Source organism: Hylaeus volcanicus, chromosome 7 (assembly GCF_026283585.1).
Source record: "Hylaeus volcanicus isolate JK05 chromosome 7, UHH_iyHylVolc1.0_haploid, whole genome shotgun sequence".
In the NCBI taxonomy this organism is placed as follows: Eukaryota; Metazoa; Arthropoda; class Insecta; order Hymenoptera; family Colletidae; genus Hylaeus; species Hylaeus volcanicus.
In genome coordinates, this window is record NC_071982.1 from 3,254,807 (window position 1) to 3,272,181 (window position 17,375).

Sequence of the window (17,375 nt, forward strand, 5' to 3'; positions counted from 1 at the left end):
CGAAAATGTCTTTACCAAAGGGCTGCGCCTGAAAAACACGTCGAAGCATTTATCTATTCGATTTGGGAGTATTTGGAGAAGTATCTAAAGCATTGAGAGAATGTAGAAACGAGGGAAACTTTAAACAGCATTCACTCGGTTAATGTCTAATGCTATAAAAGCCATTTTTATGACCGTGGCGTGGAGCAACACGCTCAAACACGTCTCACTTTGCCGATTACGTCTCGCGAGCACATAAAAAACCTAATAGCCCTCGGTAAACGTGCAGCACCAAAAATGGCGTGAATAATGTATCAGTAGGACATTTGTTTAACGTAAAAAAAAGGGTAGCTGCATATTGATTAATTGCGCGGCGATCTGCATACACTTGGCATTATCAGGGACAATATTGTATGCAAAGCAGTTGAATATTTACAGGCCCTAGGTCTATCGACGCGGCGAACGGCGCGAAAAGGTGGCGCATATACTCTTTGATGAAACTCGCGACGTGCAATCTCCGAAAAGCATCCTTTGACAGGCGTTTAGTGTCACTGAGCGCAATCCGCTGTGATATCGATTCAATTCTCGTCCGGACCCTTTCATCCGCTTGCTAATTTCGCGCCGCTGGTTTACACAAGACGTACCAGCCCGATCATCTTTGAAATTGAATATCTTGCTCGTCGACGAGCGACCGTCCAACACCGGGGAAGAATCGTGAAAGCGGATGGGCGCATAAAATGGAATTTAAAGGTGCTCGATTGGGGGGATGGGAGAAAGTGGATTAGACTCGAATTACTTCCTCGCTATCGCGAGTCGTTCTACTTTGGAACGAGGAGTTCCATGACCGAGGTTTTTGACGTGCGGCACGCTGTCAAAAGCGTTCTACCGTGGCAACATTATTACTGCCGAGACTATTATGGTATTTTAGCTGCTCTAAGAAACCGCTCGCAAATTTCGCAAAACGTTCAGCGAAACGACAAGGTATTTATGTTCGTTAAAGGAACTTCGTTCGCTAATAACGACCGGGAATTTCGACAGTTTAGAATTTAACGACCAAGCGCGCAATTATAGACGCGGAATAAAAGCCTCCGCGTTCGGTAAAATAAACAGTACACGTTAGGTTCAGCTCGAGAGCCCCGCGATTTAATTGGAGCAGGGAATTCGCACATCTGGAGTTAATGAAAGTTTCGAACCCGGAATACCAATTGTATATGTCTATATTCGTTCGTAATGGCTTGGGATTTGGCGCGGGGTCGATCGGAGTATTTGCGCCAGGAATTCAATGCCCGTGAAAATAATTCGTCCCTCAATGGAACGGAAACTAATAAGTATTCCTTCTGCAAATTTATCGATGCGCCGGGTAAGCTGAGAGAACGTCTTCTTCTGCAGGGGCCTCGTTGTGCTTAATTCACAATCGCGTCAGTCCTCCGCGACCTCGTATCGGCGAATTCATTTTCCAATATAAATTTTCACGCGCCACGCTCGCGTTTATTTGTCTTGCTCGTTGTACGTTTCGCCAGCGCCCGGACCTTGTGCGCTCCACCCTTTAATTTTCGTTACATTTTCCACTCTCTTCGTTCCCATCGATTTCCCATGTATTCTGTGTTTTCCGTTTCGGTTGCTTTTTCATTTTTCCGTGTCTACCTTTTGTCCCATTTATTTTTCCCCGTCTATGTATTCTCCCACTTCTATTTCTATGGCTTCGCTTTACCTTGTCTTTTTGCCTATTCTTCCCTGTCCTCTTCGTTGCCCATCCGACGTCCCTTTTTCCCTCCGGCGGGTCTCCTCCCTTCACCCTCCGACGCCTTCGCTAACACGTATTCGCGAAACCTCGTACGTTCCTTGTACGCGGCGTTTTATTCCAGCTTTCACGGAAAAACTTGTTCATGGAGACAATACGGTCTCAGAAATCGATAGTGCGTTGAGTGTGATGTTTAGTTGGGTCGTTGATCGCAGAAAAGTGGAGGTTTTGATGCTTGTAGAATGAGGAATGAGGCATCATGGAATGAGGAATGAAGAATGAAGCCTCATAGATCAATGAATGAGGAGTCAAACGTCATAAACGAAGAATGTAGAATGAAGCATGTTGGAATGGTGGAACGACGTGTCTACGACAATCTAAAAGTAGAAAGAAAAGCTTATATCGAACCAACCTTAGATACGGTAGGTGAACGTTATTGAACGAATATTTCAAAAAGGACACGTCTCCTCGCATCCTTCATATTAGCAGCGTCTCGAAACAGACACGCGACGCATCGTGAAATTCTTATCGTGGATTTCAAAGAAGTGGAACACCGTGTACCTTGGCATGCGGAGCACAGTATCTGAAACTGTTCCATGCATCCGCCGCTGATTTTGAATTTATGACGACACACGTCTCGTATAGGAAACAATATCGAATCCTACGTCGGCAGAAATTTAAGGGTTCTCGTCCCGTCATATTTGACTGTAACGTCGTCCCCTCTCGAGAGGATTATTGGTTTACTTGTACAGAAATAAATTTAAGCATCGAAAAAATTCGCAATGAAAGACAAGAAACCCCGCGTAGGTACAAGAGTCACAGACGTCGTTCCGTAACTGCCCGGGAGGACAGATTAAACGTCATGTTTATTATTCGTATAGGCAGTAGTTGCCTTTCGACGGAATATACCGAATAAATAATATTCAATTTCTCCCATGCGTCGAGTGCACGGTGCTCGTCGATGCACCCATTGTTTGCGTTCTTATTTGGAAGCGAAGTTTGCTCCCGTCGATCCGTTGCATTCACAACGCGAGCCCTGGATTGTCAGACAAGTAGGTCTTTCAAATGCACGCGAACCGGCAGCGAAATTTTTCGACGTCATTTAACGTATCCAGAAATAGGGAATCATCGTATCTCAACGCGGGTTTGAATGAAAAAATGTCAGTGTTTGAAACTCGTTTAAACATTCGTTTTTATGTTTAAAATTAAATTATCCTTGCCGAGAGTTAACGTTACGAAATTCTAATTAATCGCTCACTTTTACGTTCTCTCTCTTAACGGAGAAAATTCTGAACTTCAAGCTTCTTCGTTACCATACTTTTGCAGCCGCCCAACTTTCCGCGCCTCGTTCATTTAACGTTCCTTATAGTTCGCTCGGATTACAATCGTTTGCCAAGGGACATATTCGGGACGCGTAAGGGGTTAAAGTATCATATTATCACGGTAATTACGTGGTGTTGATGTTCTGCGAAGGAATAATAAAGAGGTATTTCAGGATAAGGAATGCGGTAATATGGGATGCGAGAATGAGTAATGAGGAACCGAGGGAGAACTGAAATGAAAGACTTCGTAATATCCTCGGTAAAAAGGACGATTAATCCCTATACAAACGAGGCAGACACCTTAATTAATATCGAAGGATTCGAGAGCCGGGGATTTGACGCCCGGCTCCGGTTACGACACCATTCACGTTCTTTGGGCGTCGGGAAATATGGCATGCGATCGCTGAATGAAGCATCGGGCATGGATCTTTATTTTCGCGGCCGTCAGCCATCCCCGAACAATGGCACCTCCTTCCCTGTCTTTGCCCCTCGGTTTCCAGATGAAGGGTTCACCAGGATTTATTTCTTCCAGCGTAGACCGCGCGAAAAAACTTGGACGTACAGATATCCGGCGGCGTAGGGAACCGCAAACTTTGACGGAACTTTTTCTGCACCTCCAACCCCTTTCAACCCTCCGCTGTCTCTGCTTCTGTTCCCTCGGAACATTGTCCACGGCTATTAAGCGCGCGAGCGACAGGTGAACGCTATAAATCCTTTTGCCTTTCGTTCGCGAGGAGTGTAAAGAGTTGATAAATGCGTCCCCGTGAACGCAAGTGTTATTTTCTTCCTCCCGTGGAAGCTTCGCGAACCAGATACCGGACACCTTGGCTCTGTCGGGCTTCGATGAATTATTTTTGCCCCCCACCCCCGCGGGGAAATCGCCACGCATGGTTGTTTAAAAATAGAAACTTGTTTTTCTGTATAATTCCTCAAGGGTAGTTAACCCTTTGACTGCGAAGGACGTCTATATACGCCTTTAAGAAATGGGCTCAGAGATATGTTTGTACTCCTTGAATCAATTTTTAAAACATATCAGTTCGTAGGGTACGATGAGATGAAACTTTTTTATATTTACAGTTCATTCGTAGGATGCTTTGTTTCGAAAATAAAAATTGAGAAATCTCCGGTATATTCAATGGAGAAGTTTAAAAAAGAAAGTTGGACGTGTAAAAAATTATTCGGAACAATATTTCACGCCGGCAGGGCGAAAGCAATTCCGGGGACGGTGCTTTGAGTGTAAAATAGGCAGTGCATCTCACTAAACGTCGGGAGGAACATGTGATCGCATTATTATACTCCTTCTTCCGATTTTTCGATCCTGTCTGTTGTTTCTTTTCTCGCGACAGGAAGTGTCTATCGAGTATTCGTATATCAAGTCAACTATTAAGCATGCTTAAGCGAAGTTCAGACACACGTCATATTAATGTTTGACGCCAGTGCTAGAAATAAATCCATTTAAAATATTCGCCAGTAAGTACTGCCAGATTTCGCAACTACATGTTCTAACTCCGGATACAACTATAACTCTGAGCCATGTATATTTGCGCAAAGCGTGCTTAGTGCAGTGTGTCTGCGTGAAGCTTACATATTCAACAGACTATGCGTCACGGATCTTCGTGACATTCCTTAATTTTCTTTCCGCATTCCAAGCCGCTCGAGACTGCTTCCGAATCGATACACCGTGCTCGGTGGCGATACATAAATAATCTGCGGAACGCTGGTGCACGTACGTATGCGCAAAGGGTGGGTCGAGAGGGGTTGGGAAAAGGGGGCGGAAGAACAGTCGATCCACGACAATAAACTTGTACGATAGGCCGTCGCACGGCAAAAAGAAGAGAAAAAAGAAGGAAGGACGAAAGTAAAATTAATGTCTGGCATGTATATCGGTGCTTCTATGTCTTTCGAAGTTCGTTTCTTGTATGCGCGACACGCGGCCATGAGCGCCCCGACCTTTTTCAATCAAGTAATAAAACAGTAGAAATGAATTGCTGGTGATATATCTTCGGGCGACGTGGAAATCGTTATTTCGCAGAATTTGCTTTTGTTTCTGTACCGCATTGTTTGCCGATTCGAATGGGGGTTGGCGCGACTAATTAGGAATTTAGGACCCTCCGTAACCGAGCATCCGTGACTCTAATTCTCTGTCCCGAGATGATCTGATAGTAAACTTTTTATCGCTGCCGAAGAAGCAGTTCCAGACGTCTTTCCAAGTAACGGTATTAGTTTGTTTGGATCTCCTAGGGGGGAATAGTGATTCAATAACGATACCGCGGCAATAATTCGATCCGTGAGTCGCTCGACGAGAGGGAGCGGCTTGGCAAAGGCAGTAATTCAACACGAACGGCAATCCTTATCCCAGGCTTCTCAGAAACAGGACGTTGCGTCTTAGAAGCCTTTCAAGGATCAAGAGGATAAGTCAGCACGCCTGTCTTTCGGGGGAGGACATCAAGAGTCTTCGACGCCGCAGACGTCTTACCCGATCGATAATGTTAGTATTCCGTAAACCATCTCTCGAAACACTTACGATACTTGGATTCCTTAAGCGCACGTCAAACGGTGACTGAATCCGTATAGAGAACAACGGTTCTCGCGCAGCTGACATGAGAGATCTTGACGTTGGTTTAATTCTAACGTGCCACGAGGGACGAGTGTCCAGCATCGCTTCGGCCGGAGGCGGAATGTCAACGGTATCATAAATTTCATTGTTTCCAGGCGCCCGCAAAGCGGGATGCTGTCGCCATAAATCCACCAAACCCATCAGAAGAATCTTCTGACAGTCAGGCGAGTCATTTGTCTCCCCTGATGACGCCGTACCGAGTTTCGCTCTTTATTCGAGTTATCGGGTCATAAATACATGGACCAGGCCCTTAAAGTTGACCTTTTTTTAGGGAATGTGTACGCCTCAAGCTGTCAATCCTGATGTGTCTCAGACGTTGTTCACACCCTCCGTCACCTTTTTTCCACCATATTAAAATTCTTACAACCGTCAAGTCGTTGTTGCCACCACAGTTCACCGTTCATGGAAGATTACTATAACGTTTTACCAAGGCTGTCAAACTTCAGCTCCTTAATGCGAACATTTTCATGTAGCAGAACATTTCATCCCCGTGGCGTTCCGCCTGCTGCCGATCGTACGGAGCTGTGCGCGCGTCAGAAGCTGTAATCGTAGCCGTGTAGAAGTTTGACGAATGCAATCAACGTTCCACGCTCAAAGCTTTCATCGTTCGAAGTCTTCATGCTGCAGGGATTAAAGGTCTCACGTTTGCTGTAACGGTAAAGAGCTCGATAAAGCGACTGAAAATTAGTTGCAAGGTGGAAGCGATCGGCCGTAGTGCCTACTCGCACTCCGTAGCAATTTGCCTATTTCGCGGTGGGATGAGGGAGTTGGTCGTGTACAAATATGATCTAGTGAATCTATAGATCGAACTAGGGTGTTTAGGCATCCACTTAGGGGGATTCCGCAGGCCAGAGTACGACGAAAATCAAGACGGACTCCTGACGCTACACATCCCCTCCAGTGGCGGCGGATGCGCGATAGATTTACTATGTGCGCTGTATACTCGCCGACGCAGCAGGAAGCACTTCTTCCTACAATTTATGAAAAAGAACACACGGCACGTGTAGGACATTAAATCACATCAAAGCCCGTACCACACGGTAAATCTGTCGCGCTCCGCCGCCACTGTTGTTGAGTGGGTTGCCTGGCGTCAGGCGTTTTTGACTCGAATCTTTAATAGTTAACTATAACTGCCAAAACAAACCTCTACCAGCATTAAATCACTTTCGATTTTTCCCTCACATTGGCCTGTAGATTCATCCTTAAGAGTGGAGTGGTTAGCCCATGTCCGTGACCTTGAGCGACCAATACTTTTTGCCTTCATGAGATGCCGCCGATAATCGTTCTTCAAATACCTGAATTTTATCTCTGGATTTTACGATCGAGTGTGGAGAGCAAACGATTTAACAAAAAGATGGAGAAGATTCGAAGAGTAATTAACGACGGGGAATTAACTCGTGGTTCATTGGTTTCATGGAGCGATGGATCGCGCCGCGGAATTGCATTATTTAGAGGGTCGAAGGGAGGGAGGTCGCGGATGGTCGAATATTTTCCGCGCGCTCTCCTGTAATAGGATCGAGAGTCTGCGGATAACGTTCAGCCAACCGCGCGGGGCGAGCGATTGAAATGTTCCCTCGAAAAAGGATTAACAGAGACGAATTGTCTATTTGACTATTGCTCGGCACGATTACAGGAAAGAGAATAAAGCAGAATATTTAAGGATAAAAATATATTAATTCACGAGGAAGTCTTGAATAATACAAAGAGGATGAAAAAGATGTCTAGAGGAAGAAAAGCTTGACGATAAATACTAGATAAAGAAACGAGCATAGGGAGAAAAGCTTGGGTATGGTTGTTGACTTCTATCGCGGGTTAAATTCGTCAGAAATCCCAGCCGACTCCTTGCTTAAGCGGCAAGACTTATGCCGCGACGTTCAACTTTCGGAAAGCTTATCAAGCTCACCCCAGGGAAATCTAGCGGAGCCATAGAGCTTTCGCGGAGCGCACCACCTAGACGATATTTCCTCTTGCTTAATTCTTACTCTGGCGCGACCTACTCCCTGGAAATAGAAAGTTCACGGTGTAATTCTTTTGCGAACCGTCTGTACGCTCGAATCCCCCCTCTCCTTCGACTTCTGAGCATTGAGCGAAGACAGTCGTTAGAGGGACCAGATTTCAGTAGCTATCGGTGGTTTCGATAAAGACCTAGAAGTAGCTTCTGAAACTTTGGGTAATCGCTTGGTAGCATGCGATGTTGGGTTCTTGATTGTAGTCCTGAACCCTGAACAATGGTTGCTTCTAAATTCGATCTGGGTTAAGTCTTCGCTCTGAGCAATGTTTCCCAAGCAGTCAACAAAGCGCAATCAGGGACCAGGGAAACGACTATCAAACTCCGTTGACGCTTTCAGAGTCTAATCGGGCGGAGACTAAAAGTACCAGATAAAATCTGAGTCCATAATTTAGTAAGCTACCCGATGTTTTCATCAGCATGGAGGGAATTAACATTTGGACTGGAGTCGTTGGGAAGCTTCGGCTTAAGCGACGTAGCCGTAGCGAAGCGCACTCCACGGGCTAGGTCCCCCAGTAATATTTGATGTACGGGACGACCGTGGCTGTACGGTTGCCATATTTCTGCCGACTTTGCGAACCGTTTTAGTTTTTCGTGCTGGTTGGAAGGCTTCCAGTAGCCGGACGCGGCGAGAGAACACCGACCCGTTAAAATATACTCCGGTTCAATATGTGTGAAAACGTACAGCCGACCCGTATGTTACTACGTGCCTGGCCGGGGCCGCTTCGTACACACACCTGCGCACACACGCCTGGCGCGCGCACGTATTTGTCCACGTAGCGACCCTGTGCGCGGAGACGTGACAGTAAGTCCGTGCCAAAACTTGTTCCCTCGTGCTTTTTCGCGCCCGCCCCCGCCACCTTGCTAAACACCTCCTACCTTAGGGCTTCACGGAGACCCGAGACGGCTGACTTACGGATCGTAAGTTCGTTTCGACCGAGCTGGATACCCGGCCGAACTTTCTTTCATAATGACCGTGAAATTTCTTTCTCGTTTCTGAGCTTCCGCTTGGACTCCGTGACTGAATCCGGTGTGTAACGCCATTTGAGTGAAGGGTCTGAGCTCCTTATTTGTGATGACGTGACGTAGACACCTCGTCACATCGACCCTGTCGTGGGTCGTGTGCAACTGCGGCTGCGGTCCCCAGCTGGTCATGTCGAGATAACAGGTCCTCTCAGAAGACGAGGTGTACTAGGAAACGATAGAAAATGGGAAGCAGAGGTATATAGAAGCACGTAAAGAGATTAGAAAGCAGTGGGAACCACGGAGTAACAGGGAGATCCTGACAGAGACAGAGAGGAATAAACTGACGCTTGTAGATTGAAGAGATATCGATAGAAAAAGGTAAGCGCAGCTATAGAAAAGCAAGTAAAGAGATTAGAAAGCAGGGAGAACCACGGAGTAACAGGGAGAGCCAGGGAGAGCCAACGAAATCCTGACTAAGGTAACTTAACTTCTATGTCTTTTTCAGAATGTGAGACTGGTTCAAACCTCCAAGTCGTTGAAAAAGGTACCTTTGACTTCGTTCGGAAATCGGTGTCTTCGACAACATTGGAGGTAACAAATTTAGCACCGAAGCATCCGCACCGTCTCTTCCCGTTTGCATCACCGATCTGCATATCACGACAGCCTGGAACGCGTGCCTCGCGTACGTTTCCCGACCCTCCGCGGGCATATCACCGCCTAATAATGACCAGACGGCTATCATCAGACCACTTGGAGAAGCTACCGAACGGTTCCCGTCGATTTTCTCGTGTTTCGTGGCAGTTAGCGGCGGCGCGCTTCCGCAACAGGCATGTCTGTGGAGTAATCGTCCCGCGTGGCTCGTTTTTCTCGAGGCGGATCCATCGATCGAGCCCTGGCTGGGCTTGTCAGGATCGTGCATCGTCGATGAGGACGACCGTGTCACCGATGGGCCGTGCACCGGTCGTCACGATGTAGGAACAGTCTGCTACTCGGCTCGATAACTCTTCGGGAATTTATCGAGACGCATTGCAGGGTCGAGAGTATCCGTCTGGTCCCGTTGTCGCACCGCGTGAGAAGATAAAATAGTTATTCCGCTGCTACATTAGTTCGGTTCCGTTAGTTGAGGTTATCAAGAATGGTGAGTTTTGAAACTCGACTACATTTTTAGCTAGAAAGCTTTGATACAGTTCTTGTTGAAAACTAGTTCCTTCGTGTAGGGTGAAATAGTCAGAAGTTGGTCATACGCTGCAGGTGATGCTGGATTCCATTATCTACTGTATAGGACACCTGGGAAATAGGAACCTGAACGTCAGGGTAACATGTAACGATTAATTTTCTGGGTCTAGTAGATGAGGATTGACTGTCACTGTCTTTCAATCCTTCACTCAGTACATCTGTGACCTCATGTATCAAAGTTGTACATGTCGGCGGGCAACAGGAAATCAATTATACAGTTCACCAGAAGACAATGTGTCGGTCATGTCTATATATGACTTGAACCGCAAAGTAAAGAAATTTAGAAATATAGATCCTTCGGAGTCTATTTTCAACATCCAAGCATAAATCTTCCATGGCTATTTCGTGCTACCTATAAATTCTATCCTACAGCATCACGGATCTATATCAGTATCTGCATTTCGTTTACCCATCGGAAAAAGGCAAAAGAGCGTAACTAAATATTCCCAGTTGACAGACAGTCTCAGTTTATTGAATGTTATATGCAAGTGTCGAGTATACGCGAAAATGAAATTAATGGAGCCTCCCTTGCGTCTGTCTTTCTGGAATACCATTTAAAGTATGATTATTAGTAAATATTTGAGTTTGTAGAGCTGGGTAATTCAGTTTCTTTAATTAATCAGAAGTATCTGAGAAATATTATCACAGTTTCCAGAATCACTTTGATATCCGGGAAGGGTCTTGCGCTTGGTACATAGATGAAAATAAAAAAGTTCGAAGAGGACGTGGAGCAGCGAAAGATGCTGGAAGCGCATGTTTGTCCAGTACCCACTCCAAGACGGGTACAAATATCCTATACAGTATTAGGTCCAGGACTTATTTGAAGAGTCTCGATCAGAGGTGGTATAAAAGATAGATCTCAATCATGAAGTTACCTTGAATTAAATCATGGCGTGAAACAGTCCTGGCTCTGGAAGGATAAGGAGTCCTCGGCCCTGTCCGGATAAGTCAGGTTCTACGGTATAGAGATACAACTAGTAGTTGATGCCCAGTAGTTCATGAAATCGAATATCTCCTAAATTGTCGACGATCACCAACAAAGCCTGCAGTGAAAGTTTCCAGATAAGCCCAAAGGTTGTACACCTCAGTATCGAATGTGCCGTCTGACCTACGTGGCCAATAGATGTCCCAGAGCTGTGTTCCGCCAGTATTTACTCACGGCCGTTACTTAAACTCTGTCTCAGAGAGCAACACGAAATAGCGCGCATACAGACACGTTCGAATACATGTCGTCGCAGCAGAAATTTCACGGGAAGTCGATTGGTTTGCGGACCCGGTCGGAATGCAGGCTGCATCTATTATGGCCCGGTACACGTCTCCCTCGCACGGCTCCCTTGCCTCCGAGCCCTTCGATTCCGTGCAGAGGCGGAAGCATCTAGCCTTAAACTTGCGAAGCCCAGGGTGTCCTGGTTCCACACGGAGGCATCCTTGCATGCGGCACGTTCCCGAACGTTCACTGCCACCCCTCTCGTTTTCCAGCGGCTCCCGCTCCGGAGAGCCCCAATTGTCTATCGGAATTTGATAATGGTTCGTCGCGACCATGTAAAATTCATGAGGCGACACTGCCGTTGTAACGACCAAATATCTCCGCGGCTTACGCGCGCGAAGTTAGGGTCTGCGGTGGTGATCGCGTCGCGTGGATGCTTCAGCCACTCTCCGGTGGTCGCGTGCACCGCCCTTTGACGGATCAAAGTTAAAACTCCTGCTCGTATTGGCTACCCGAACGCTGCGCCGCTTGTCCTTGCTTGTCGTTGAATCGAACAAAGGCTAATCTCCATTTCTGTTCGATAAATCGACGGGAAGCGAATGGACGGAAACTTGTTTATGCGTACCGTGGGCTGCAGTCGGATTCGGAAGCGTATTTAGGCTTCGGAACGATAGAATCGTTCCTATGTATTATTTCAAGTAAGTAGCTAGTTCATATATTACTGTAACGTAATTAGATTCTATAACCCCGTGAATAAGAGTGCCTTCGACGATCGCGATATCGCATAAATAACTTTCTTTTTTAGTCCGCAATAAATCAACGGAATCTCGACAAATCCCGTATTTTTGTATTGGAGCTAATTCATCTCTCCGATAGAAAGGCTTGAAGTCCGACTAATACCATCGGTCATCAACAACGAGCTTGCGTTCGGGGACGAAAAAAGGATTAAAACTGTGCCAATTCTAGTAATGAATTAAAACTTTGAAATGGTGATCGGTCCACAGAACTCGGCCTCGTTCAATCGACGAATGCAAATGTTTACGCTTCCGATTTAATTTCAATGTATTATCAGGCGCGCAATATTCATCAGACCGTCGATGGCTGAGTCGTTAATAAGGTTGTATAAATTTTATTGAAATCTGTGAGATGATCACAACGCACGTGCGCGCATGATCCAGGACGAGCGTTTGCATTTCACATCGTGTCGCACATGGAGCGACGAATAAATGATACTTGCAAACGCGTGCCCGTCCTTGAACAATAATTCCGCTACGATATAAGACCATCCCCCACTCTACACGCTGTGGGCGGAGCCACCAAGCACTTGACCAAGGAGTGAGGAGAGTCTTCGCTTCCCCTGCACGCTGTGAGCCGTGTCACTGAGTAGTTGACCGAGGAGTGGGGGAACTTTAGCTTCCCCTACATCGATATGAATACGAATATTGTTTCCCAGATGGCGTACCCCACTCTGCATCCCATGGACGGGTGCCACCGAGTAGCTGGCCGCGGAGTAGGGAGACGAAGGGGGATAAATGTCAATTCCTCTCAACATCTAATGTATTCTTCTAATGTATTGTTCTAATGTATTCTTTCATACGTTGCACGGAATCGCTTAAAAGGGTTATTTCTCATCTTAATTGCAAGCAATCTGGCAAACGCGCTACATACTGGAAGGTCTGTCGAATACAAGCACCGTTCGAGGCACGGGAGGCATCTAGATCGTTGCCTTCCGCTCGGAAGCAGCCTCGAGAGCCATGCTCTGTTTCTCTAAAGGAGCAACCGGCTAGGATCGACGCGGTACAACGAGAACGCGGTCCGCTCGAACGAGAAGATCGGAAAACGCGAGGGAAATTGCGGCCGGGCAGAGGCGTGCCGGTGTGTTGGTGAGCTGGAAATAGTAGGAATACCAATGCGCGAGGCGAAGAAGGACCGGAACATCGGTCTCTAAGACGCGGTCGAGGCGCTGAACAGGCATTCGGGACACGTAGAGTGCAGAAGCAATAGTCCGCCAGCAGCGAAACGAAAAATTTGGCCAGTTGGCAAGACGTCTCGTGCCAGCTCGCGTTTCTCCTCTTTCCACCGCGGGGATGTGTCCGATGGTTTCATCCTTTGATCGCTCACCTGTGGATCATACTGTGGCTTGAGAGACGCCGACATCGGTGAATAAATTACAACAGGTTGGCGAGCGCGGGCGTTAACGACTGTTCTGAACGAGAGACACTTTGCGGCGCGACGTCGAGCGCCATCTATGATGGATAAGCAATGAGAACTTTCGGACGGGGACTCGTAGTAAGTAGTCACTGTGTCCCACAGGTGACTGAAACATTGAGACCAGTGTACCGAATTAATGTGATGTCCTGTTATACGGGAAGAGCTTCCTTCGCGTTATACTGTGGGCGGTGACATCGAGTAGACCGTGGAGTGGGAGAAACTTTATTTCCTCACCGATGAAGTACTGATAACTGAGTTCTGAATGCGCGGAGAAACTTAAATATATCTTTATCGAAGGGTTAGTGATTGTGTTATAAATTAACGTGAGATTCTGTTTCAGGTAAAGTGCTCCGCCTATGGGCGGGGCGTACGAGCAGCTGACCAACGAGTGGGAGGAGCCTCGACTTCCCCTCCACCGATCTGACCAAGAATTATAATTCAACGACGCAAATTGTGAATACTCTAAACTCTCACGACAATAATCGCAGGCATCCGAACGAATTCTGACGCGATATGAACAATTCTAACACTGCGCACACTTCTCGCGTGGAATTCTTTTCTGCGCGCTTCTCTCGTAGTTTATTGCTCCTTCGCGAGTAATGAGATCTCGGAATATTACCTTTCTTATTTAATCTTGAACCGTTTGACGTGCATTCCTCTCGGATACAATCTTCAGACAGAATGCGATCAATGCGTTTTCGTCATTCGTTCCGACATTGACGCGAAGCCGCGGCGAGACTACCCACGCCATTTTGCAACGATCGCGTGGGTAGTTCTGGGATAACGGCAACGCAACCAGCTCGAATTACTGCGAAATTTAATCGCAGCCACTATTCCTCCCCCATGAATCGGAAATCACGTTTACAGCGTAGGCGTAAGTAATATTGGCTCTATTTGCATCGCGTTACGCGCATCGAGCCGCGATGCAATTAGCGCTTCATCGAGGCATCGCGATCAATGGTACACGGATTGTTCGCGAAATCGAATAGAAGAGGCGGCTTTGCGTTTCGATAGATCGAGAAACGGACGCCCGAACCGGACGCTATCGCGTTTTTAAATTGGCTACATTACCAGCGAGCGTCGAGCGAGCGCGGCAGGAGGCTAAAGTGCATTTAAACAGCCGCCGGTTGCGATACGACTAACCGGGTTACTTCGTTTTTATGCGGCAACTGCGCGAATGGACTGGCCGATATGAAATTAACGTCTCGTAAAAGCGTCGTAACCCTGCCCGAGCTTGAATCCGCGCGGAATCTCGGAAAACGCGCTGACGTTTGATTTACGCGACGCGTCGGCAATAAAACGCCCGTTTCGCGTAAGGGGGAACAGGAGTTTCGAATTTACACGCGGCCCGAGCTATCGCCGTCGAGCCGCATTTAAATGACGCGGCACGGACCGTGTAATGCAATTAATGCGTAGTACGGTGTCGTCATTATTGGCGCGTCGATTACTCAAATCATATTTGTTGGGAGCGATCGTTGCTCCGTCGTGACGGCGGTATTTATCGCGTTCGAGTGCACCGAACGCATCGGGGCATTGTTCTGTTTCCACGTGCTTCGAGTTTCGAATAGGTTGATTTACCAATTGTTTCCTATTATTTGGTAGATAATTGTTTAAATTCCAGTAAAACTGTCGAGATGCGAGGAAAATGCGACTTGGAAGACTACGTTTCAGTCTAAGATTAATGGAAGTGGAAATTATGCATCAGGTCTGACCATATGTAGGCAATACTACTTGGTGTTCGAAATAGAGGGACATAAAAGTAATACTCTGCGATCAGTTATGATACCCGTATGTATACGGTTGAGAAGCCATGGGAATCAATATCCAAGGATGGTATTTTATTTAGTACCACCTAGTTGAACCATAATTTTAATCCAAGTTCTCCTTGTTACGATCTTGGACTACTTAATCTCGACAGTAATGAATATTTGTGTCGTCGAAGATCGTTCCCCAATTCCCGTTGCTCGTATAACCTACAATGTTCTCAGATAAATACATGCAACGACAATACACCATCTACAATACTTGAAATAGCGTCCGCAGCTCCCGTTGGCTTATCGCAACGCTATACTACTGAATCTACAGAGCCAAGGCCCATTGCCGCTCCACCAAAACCGATCGTACCGACTCGAAACAAAGGTTGCCGGCAGTCCAGCGATCGTGTGGAGCTTCACAGAGCCTCCAGGACATCGGATACAAGAGAGGGAAGTACGTGCCATTAATCTCGCATAATTGTGCGTGCCTGCGCGTATGCGCTGGCCAGATATCATGATCGGCCAGAATTCACCCTTCTAACGTACGATTGGGCAAAGGGGTTGTTCTGCGGCTAGTCTGGGTTTCGTGGGATAAGAGGGATGCTTTCGAGGTTAATGTGTAATACGTTCAGGACTATACTTTGACTAGATCCTAGGTAACCGTACATATATGTACAGAGAAATAGGAAGATGGTTAAATAACCTAACATAGTGTTTCTCGAAGTTTTCTAACCCTAATTTAATTATTTATAATCTCCATCTTCTTTGGATTCTGGTCATATCGCTTTCCAGACGTATTGGTCCAAAAATTTCCTACAATTGTTCATCCAATATTATGTTCAGTTACTAAAGCACGTCTAAAAGGAGAAACTTAGGTGATTGTGCAAATTTAGAAGAAGATTAAATAATTGTTGAGTTACTTCGGCGTAGGTAAGCCAGGAAATTTGCTCGAGCACCACTGCCCCGAAACAGAAAATACGCCCGAGAAATTGAGTTTCATAAGGTACATGATGATTCTTCGAGCCGTGAATTGGAATTTCTTGACTTCGTGTAGCGAGGTTAGAACACCTCGGACATTCGGCCCGTGTTCGCTCGTTGCTACCCGGCTAAATAACACTCATTTTCTCACCTTTATGCCGTATAAATTAAATTGAATTCCGAGGCAGCTGTCGGCAATGAATCAAGATGGAAATTTATCACGATGAAATTGGAAAGTTGGGGTCAGCGTTGCTGTCACTGCGGCATTATTAATGACGATATTTATGAGAATTTTATACAAGAATCTAACCATGTTTACTCAGCCCTTCGTTAATCCCAGCGGCAATAAAAAGGATGGTCGTTCGATTTATCGCAGGAGTGGAAAGTTTCCATGGTAGCATAATAGTTTTGCGGATCAGTTAAGTGCCGAGGGTACTTTTAATTTAATCCTTTTCGCCCATCAAACCCGGTGTTACTGACCCTGTAAGAAGCAAGTCTACCGGATTAAAGCTGTTATTAACGACCCTTCGCTGGTAATTGACCTTCTGTCGGCACTGATTAATGTCCGTCACTGGAGGCTCCTCAATACTTGAGAAACGAGGTGAGACGAATCTGATCGAGCCAGATTAAAGTCCTATAAATTCCGATAATTTCCGTATTATACTGAAATTGACTCACCCGATTCATGGGACTCGAAGATCGATCGGCCTTTACGACCGATTCGCGGCGCCGTTCGCCCCTTCCCTGTGAAGATTCAAATCATCCCTTTAACTACAACCAAACGACGACATTTCAGTGCTCATCTAGTCGTTTGCATTTTACTTTCGAACTACCTGACATTATCAAAATTCCCTCGAATAACGTTTCCATACGTAGACAGATTTTGTTCTCGAAATAGGGCTTCGTTAAACACGGACTAATTGAATTTCTTGGCAAAAATGGTGGTACTAATGATTTCGAAATTATAGGTTATTAAAAATTAAATCGAAATTGGAGAATAAATATTTTTCGTGCGATACTTTGTTCCCGAGATAATCGACTTTGGAAAGTGGGTTTCGCGCACAGCTCATTTGGGGCACTACAGTGACCCCATCTGTCGAGTCGAGATCTAAATAAACGAGTGCGCTCACCCATATTCCAACACCTTTTTATCAAACGCGAAACCTTGTACGAGAAAAATGTGTTCCATCGATTCGATTCGTTTTGTAATGCAGATTCGTTGAAAAAAAGTTTCAACCGAGAGCCTCAAGTATTGAAATTCTTAGAGCACCGGAAGCCTCTTCCGAGGAGGGAGTCTAATCATGGATTGCCTTACGTGAAATATTATTCCAGAAGCGTCTGCGCCACTTTATCCAG